At 48.8% G+C, this 8,191-nt stretch overlaps 1 long non-coding RNA gene across 1 annotated transcript; it reads right to left on the bottom strand.

Moving 5' to 3' along the window:
• Positions 1–8: 8 nt before the first annotated feature.
• Positions 9–5,303, bottom strand: LOC132008654 (uncharacterized). The gene is made up of 3 exons (XR_009401687.1): positions 5,217–5,303; positions 4,106–4,238; positions 9–2,246 (listed from the first exon to the last, which is right to left on the bottom strand). It is a non-coding gene; the product is annotated as an uncharacterized LOC132008654 (long non-coding RNA).
• Positions 5,304–8,191: the final 2,888 nt, after the last annotated feature.

Raw genomic sequence — 8,191 nt, 5'->3', positions numbered from 1 at the left:
CCCCCCCCACTATTCTTCTTCTTTTTTTTAAAGATTTTATTTATTCATTTGACAGACAGAGATCACAAGTATGCAGAGAGGCAGGCAGAGAGAGAGGAGGAAGCAGGCTCCCTGCCCAGCAGAGAGCCCCATGCGGGGCTTGATCCCAGGACCCTGGGATCATGACCTGAGCCGAAAGCAGAGGCTTTAACCCACTGAGCCACCCAGGTGCTCCCCACACACTATTCTTTTTTTTTTTTTTTAAAGATTTTATTTATTTATTTGTCAGAGAGTGAGCGAGCGAGAGCGAGCATAGGCAGACAGCGTGGAAGGCAGAGTCAGAGGAGCAAGGAGCCCGACGTGGGACTCGATCCCAGGACGCTGGGATCATGACCTGAGCCGAAGGCAGCTGCTTAACCAACTGAGCCACCCAGGCGTCCCCCCCACACACTATTCTTATCTGGGTGCAGTCTGATGACACCCCCAGCCAAGGGGGCCTTGAGGAAGAACACAGCCTGAAGGGGACCTGCCAACCAGTTATTTTTAGCACTGCTCGGGGGCAGGGGAGGCACTGTCACTTCATGCAACCTGGGCTGAAATCCTGGCTCACCTTACCAGCTCTGTGACTGTGAGCAGACTTAACAGCCTTTCCATGCTTCCATCTGTTCAATGGGGACAATACTAGTAGGACATATTCTTCTTCTTCTTTCTTTTTAACATGGTAATCTTTTTTCTTTTTTTAAGATTTTATTTATTTATTTGACAGACAGAGATCACAAGCAGGCAGAGAGGCAGATTCCCCGCTGAGCAGAGAGCCCGATTCAGGGCTCGATCCCAGGACCCTGGGATCATGACCAGAGCCAAAGGCAGAGGCTTTAACCCACTGAGCCACCCAGGCACCCCTAGTAGGACATATTCTTACAGTTGTTGCAAGATGTTGAGAGTCTAGATGAGAACATGCCTGGCACGTGCTCAGGCCCCATCTCCCTCCTTGGACAGGACACATCTGCTGTGTGTGTGTCTCCTTTGGGCACCTGGCCCTTCCCTTGACTGCTTACAAACAGGATTCTTCTGTTTCCTGGGTGCCCTGCCCGAGCTTCCCGCAGGCCCAGTTCCCACACAGAGCAGCAGGCACGCAAGAGTCATGGTGACCCTGCCTTCTGAAGGGTTCTGGAAGCTGATGTGACTCTGCTACATATCACACACACACGGACATCAGAGTTCAGGGCCAGAAATGATGCCACGGCACAAAACAGCAGACGGCAGTCAGCAGCTGTCAGCCTGGCCTGGAACGTCCTGGGGAGCTTTTAAAAATTACAGGGGCAGACCCCTGCCTAGAGAGGGAGGGGCACTGGGCTGGAGGTGGACCTGGCCACTAGAGGTTTGAAAGCTCTCTGCGTTGATCACAGAGACCCAGACCCTAGAGGTCAGAGGAGAGAGGGGAGCAGGGAGAGGGAGTGGGCTTCTTAACTCCAACTCATGATTTCCTGTTCCTCCCCTCCCAGAACTGCCAGATTCCTTTTCTCGGTTATACTATTTGGTTTCTAGAAACCCACTTTGGCTATTTTAACTCAGATTTAAGCAAAGTCCTCACTAAGAAGAATGCACTTAAAGGCAACACGCAGTTGAGCTTCCTGTGATTTCTGGCTATGAGAATGACACTGCTCTCCCTCAGAGCAGAAGCCTGGGTCCTTCACAGTCAAAGGTCTCAGGGGCTGTGACTATGGCAAGCATCCTTGATCGCTGGCCCCTACACTGGCACCTGGAACCCAGAGGCAGCAAATGCTGTGGGACACAGATGTTGGGGAGGGGGCTGTGGGGGGCAAGCTTTTGGGGTTCACCATAGAGGTCATCCTCCTAGCTCCCTGGGTCCAGGGCTTTGGGGACTACTCTACATGGGTCCCGGGGCCTCAGACAGGGGCCTCTACCCACCGGCAGGACAAGGCAACAAAACACAAGTTCCAGAAATGTCTTCTGCGATAATAGGATGATAGAAGTTCTGAAAGACGTGATTCCCAAGGATGCCATTTTCAACTTAAAGTCCCATTTTTCTTGACAGAACACACGCTTTCTTGAAGTAAGCCCGGAAACACACTCTGAACAGAGTTAACCGAGTCACAGAACTTCGATGCCAAGTGCCAAGTAATGTCCCCTTCTCTGCCAAGGAGTCCTGACAGCTTCTGCCATCAGGAACAATTCTAGTGATGGGGCCTGCGGGTGTAGTGGTGAAGGGACACCAGATGTAGCAGCTGAGGTCATGGGTTAGGCTGTAAAACACAAGTTAAACCCAGAAAGGCCTTGTTTTAACGTCTAAATAAAAGAACAAGTCCTATAATCCCATTTCTATAGGCCAACAAGCTGAAAGCCACATTAAAACTCTCATTTCTCCCAAATGTTTTCTAGTCCTGGCGCTCAGCAGTCATCACGATGGTGGTGACGATGGAAGGGGAAGGAGGAAGGGTGACTAAGCGCCAGGCCAAGAAAGGACAAGAGGTGAAGGGAAAAGATGCAGGCATCCCCACCAGGGGCTGCAGCTAAGCCCCTCCTGTTCGTGGTTTGCAGTCCTATCCGTCCCTCTGTGTGTGTGTGTGTGTGTGTGTGTGTGTGTGCGCGCGCACGTGTGCGAGTGCGCGTGTGTTGGGGGATGCATCCTTGCCGCGCAGATTGGCACTCAATTGACTTAGAGAAACGGAGCTAGACCATTTCTAGCGAGGGAAACAAATGAATCAGGAGCTCAGCTGTGTGGGGCTGCCTTGAAGGGTGCTCGAATCAAGTCTGGGATAGACGAGCTTGGGTGGGGGTGTGTATGTTGCGGATTGCTGCCGCCAGGAAGGGCTTCATGGAGACTGAGCTGCCCAAAGGAGGGAGAAGGCAAGGCCAGCTGGGAGCTGGGCACAGGAGGGGCTGGCTGAGCCAGCAGACACACTGAGCACCAGGAAGGGAAGAGGTTCACAAAAGGCCATGCCTGATTCCAGGGAGACCATGCATTACAAAGGCCATTGTATAAACACTATACAAACACTGACTACATTCATTAACTAGTCTTTCTCTCAGTGGCAGTCAGCAAGGCCACAGGTTAGTTTCTGGGACACAACACAGCATCCACACACAGCCCCTATGGTTTACTGATATTTTTGGATCACCGACCAAAAATTTCATCTTCTCTGACACTTGCAAATAAGGTTCATTCGGGTGGCTACATACTTCCAGAAAAAACACCTCAGGTGAGTGTCTTTCCTAGGGTTTATGAACGTAACATGTATTTGCTGCACACCTACCACGACGGTACAATCGTGGGCTGAAAGACCGATCCTAAAAGATCTAGTCCTCTCAAGGAGCGGGGGACCTGCACGCACGGCAAGAAATACTCCTTGAATAAAGGAAAACAGAGGGAGGAGGAGGGAAAAAGGTGCCTGCTGACAGAATCCTCGGGTCTCCCCTTTATGTCAGACCGCACTCATCACGCCCTGCGGGCGCGCTGCCTCCGAGCTCGGTCAGCACATCCCAGCACATTTACTCCATATGGACACTCACATCCAACTACAAATGTATGGGCGATTATTGTTTCAAGAAGGTAGATTAATTTTAAAGTATAAGTCTGATAACCTTTAACAGGGCAGAAAATTGGAAAACCCAGTTAATGACTTTAAAAGTCCTTAGGATGAAAGAGACGGAAGGGATCAGGAGTCACAGAAGGTGGGGCTGGGCTGGATCACTTCCTTTGGTCAGTAACAGGTCTGTGACTGTGTCATTAAGAAAAGGACTTCTTGCAAAGGAACAGCTTAATCCCAGGAAAAGGAAAGAGTAAAAAGGTTACATTAAGGGAATCAGGGATAATCTCTATCAATTACCCAGAGCCTTTCCTGTTGGGGAAGTCTCAAAAGAAGAACAGGAAAAGAGCTGGGTCACGATCCAGGTGCTTAGGCTTTGTTTTATGATCCAGGAGTCTGGCAGTCTGGTTTGTGGGTAAGTGGAGATTGCTGGAACAGCAAGTGCTGGGTAAACCGCCCCCCCCCACCACGCCCCCAAACAAGCAGAGAGTTGCAGAATATGCCAGTGTTGGCTTGACAGGCACCCAGCTATGGCAGGCACGGGGGGGACTGGCTGGCACCGTTCTGAGGCTTACCAAGTCCAAGTGCGTACCCTCCAGGTGCCTGGGACATCTGAAAGGGCCAGCGAACCAAATCCAGAGACAGACGGAGCCTGTTTCTTGGCCCCAGAGGCCGATGAGGCCCACCCAAAGAGTGCCTGCGGTCCTCCTGTAGAGGGACAGAGGGGGCCTATTAGGCAACAGTGACCTTGACTACGGTCCAGCTGAATCGATTAAGTGCCTCTCAGTCCTGGAATGGGATTAAAGAGCACCTAGTCCCACATCCTAGACTTGCAAAGGATACAGTGACTTCCCGAGGTCAGAGCATGCTGGCAGCGAGGGCGTTCAGTTCTGCATCCTGCAACCTGCATCCTGGCAACCCTGGCCCGTACTTTTTGAGTCCTTTAGGTTTTGTCATGTCCAAGTTTTTCTTTGGGGGCAAAAATCAAAACTGAGGGGAATCCAATGTTAGTTTTCCAAAAATAACGGAAAGATCTATTAACTAGCACCCATTACTAAGAACATAAATATTTTGCATATTATTTTAAGCAGTTGTTACTAGAACATTCCTGGACTAGGAGATCTGACGCCTGGCGCTTAAGGAGAGAATTGTTGAACAACTGACCCGTGAAAGGAAGGAGGCGGACCGTAATGGACTTGCTAGCAGACAGGTGTACGTTAGTTCAGAAAGGAGGTGGAGTCTTGAAGTGTAAATTGAGATACTTGCACATGTACTGAGTTCACTATTAAAGTGAGTCTTTTGGCCACCTGGGTGGCTCAGTAGGTTAAGCAACAGCCTTAGGCTCAGGTCATGATTCTGGGGTCCGGGGATCCAGTTCCACATCAGGCTCCCCCTGCTCTGTGGGGAGCCTGCTTCTCCCTCTCCTTCTGCCTGCTACTCCCCATCTTGTGCTCTCTCTGTGTCAAATAAATAAATAAAATCTTAAAAAATAATAAATAAAGTGAGTCTTTTGCCTAATAACAGAAGGCCCCCAGCATTACTGCATATGCCGGGATTAGGACATTTGCATAACTCAAACTTCTGAACCACAGAGTTGCACAAAGAGCCCAACCCCCCACTATCAGGTGGGACCCAGCCATCACATCCACAGCCCCCCATTCTCCTGATGGCATGGAGACAGGCTACCTTATGGTCTGATGATAGGCAGGGCCCAAGTAAGACAGAAATATCGGGCTTCCTGAGCCCCCAACCCCACTTGGGGTTCCGGCTTGGAGAGAAAGTGTAGCCAGGATCAGGGCCTGACAGTCAAGAGGACATTAGGGTGGGGGTGGCGGTGTCACAGTAACAGCTAACAGATGAAGTTACAGATTAACTCATCACTAGCATTGGATGGTTAATGTACAATTTGGTAGGTAACTTCAATAGTCCTGGCCCAAGTTCAGAGTTAAAAAAGAAAAAAGAAAAAAGCAGCATTCCCTTTTCTTATTTAAAATTTTAAAAATGATACAAAGGAATAAACCACATACCCAACCAACACAGATAAATCTCAAGGCGATTATGCTGAGTGAAAGAAGTGAGGTTAAAGAGTACATGTCTGTGTAATTTCATTCATATAAAACTATAAAATTCAAACTAATCTATAGTAGGCGAAAGCAAATAACGGTCATCTGGGCATTGGTAAGGAAGAGAGGGGAGGGATGGAAGGGGCCTTGAAGGGCCATGAAGGAGCTTTCTGGAATGATATGAGGTTCACGGATTATGGTCATGGTTTCATGAGGGGTGTGGGTGTGTGTGAAGTCTTACCACACTGTACACTTCAAATATGTCCTGCTTATTCTGTGTCTACTATACTCAAGATAGAACTTAAATGGGGGTGGGTGGGGTGAAGAATCCACAAATATTCTTTTCCTGTTATTTCTCTAATTTCTTAAAAGGAAATTTTGACACAAAGAACGCTTTATCATGTTATGCTGGTACTTTTAGTTAAGACAGGTAAATTCTAAAGCCAGTATAAAAAAATTATCCAGGGGATGCTTGGGTGGCTCAGTCAGTTAAGCATCTGTCTTTGGCTCAGGTCATGATGTCAGGGTCCTGGTTTTGAGCCCTGTGTCTGGCTCCCTGCTCAGCAGGGTGTCTACTTCTCCTTCTCTCTCCACCCCTTTCCTTGCTTGTGTGCTCTCTCAAATAAAATCTTAAAAAGTTATCCAGATTGAGCCAGATAATATCTCCTTCTGATGCTCTAAAACGGTCTTTGATATCCTAAAACAAATGCACTCTCAGTGAATCTGGGTGAATGGCGAACGGAGGCCAGTAGCACAGTGCCCGTGTGGACTCTGGGAAGCAGGCAGATCCCAGGTCGGTAGGCATGAAAGATTATGTCCTCAACACAAAAATGATGGGGACTATGGAGGGGCCGGTGTGTATGTGTCTGTGTGTGTATGCATATGCACGTGCATGTGGCTGTCTCTGCACTTGCTACTACTACTGCAGTCAGGAGAGTCAGTGGCCTGATGGTTTTTTGTTTTTTGGGGGGGTTTTGTTTTGTTTTGTTTTAATTCCTGGTTCCCTTACTAAATTGAGGCCCTTAGGCAAACCTCTTCATTTCTGGTCCTCCATCTCCTCATCTGTAGAACTGAGACAGTGACAGGGCTTTGTTAGGTTGCTGCTTGGCATAGTTTGGGCACAAGGCAGGCACCAATTAATGGCAGCTGTGATTACTATTCATTGATCCAGACCTAGATGAATGATGGCACCAAGAGGTGTTGACTGTTCCAAGTCAGACAAAGCTGCTCTGAGATTGGGAACTCACATCTGAGTTTTGAACTGGGCATATCGATGTCTTTAGTAAATGCTTTAGCTTGAATGAATATGAATTGTCATGAATATGAGTGTCATTGTCATCCCCTGTACTTGGGCTCTCATTTGGGGCAGAACTGAAACAACCTTCTCTACAATCAGATAGGTCATCAGAACTTAAAGTGCTCCACTGTGATCTTCAATCCTTCTGGGCTCGATGGAGAGTTATACCATTGACCCCAAGTATCAAAGAGCTCCTCCCACCAAGCATTACAAGAAACTCACCCCTGTCCTGGTAGACTGAAAAAAAAAATGGCCACAATACTTTTCCTATTCGAGAGCTTATTTCAATGGCCCTTGAATCAGGGTTTGGTGATGTGATCTGCTCTTGCCATGGGTTCATTAGCAAACACTCCACGCAGAGGCTTGGTAAGTGCTTTGCACGGGGCTGGCCCTCTTTTGCTGCTGGAAACTCTGAGACTACCATGTGAAGAAGCCCGGGCTAGCCTCCTGGGTGCAGAGAGACTACATGTCAAGAGGGCACAGCTGTTCCAACTGAGGCCCCAAGGAACCACCATCAGACCAGAGACCAACCATGCTGCTCTGCCCAGAACTGCTCAGCTGACCCACAGAATCAAGAACAAATGACAACGATTTAAGAACTAAGTTTCAGGGCAGTTTGTTAGGTGGCAAAACCCAAACAATACACCTGTGCTAAATGAAAACAGCACGAGGTGACGCCCCTCACCTGGGATGTCCTCTGCGCTGTTCCACGACCCTGCTCATGAGCCTGCTTCTCTTCTCTAAATTCAGGTTTCCTTTGGTGACTCTTACAAGGTCTCCGCTTGCCTCTGGAAATTTCCAGACGCTAATATCCTGTTTATGTAGACACCTCTCTCCTCAATTCCTCCTCACTCTCTTTTACGGACTTCCCCCTCTCCTCATCCCTTGTTCCAAGTTTTCCTTGAAGTCATGTGCTGGTCCCTTTTCTCTTCCTAACAAGCCCATTCAGACTCTTGGTTTGAACTGACACTCCCACTTAATGGCTTCCCAAACTTCACCTCCAGTCCTGACCCTTTTCTTGAATTCCAGGGCTCCAACTCAGCACAGCCAAAACCAGTCACCAAGTTTCTCTCAAACCCACACCTCTTGCCTCGGATTAATGGCGTGGTCTTGGTGGCAGCCCAGCCCCTCCTCCTCTCTCCGCACCCAGGTTGCTCAGTTCCACATCCGTCCCCAGTGGATCACTCTCAAGCAGGCTCTCTCCTTTCGCCTCCTTATCTCCACTCTTTTCTCCAGTCCATCTCATACATTATGCCAAGAGTTATCTTCTTGCCCTTTTCCGAGTCAAGTCCCAGCTCCTT

The sequence above is a fragment of the Mustela nigripes genome, unplaced genomic scaffold (genome assembly GCF_022355385.1).
Source record: "Mustela nigripes isolate SB6536 unplaced genomic scaffold, MUSNIG.SB6536 HiC_scaffold_603, whole genome shotgun sequence".
NCBI classification, from domain to species: Eukaryota; Metazoa; Chordata; class Mammalia; order Carnivora; family Mustelidae; genus Mustela; species Mustela nigripes.
This window is presented reverse-complemented; position numbering and strand designations above follow the sequence as displayed.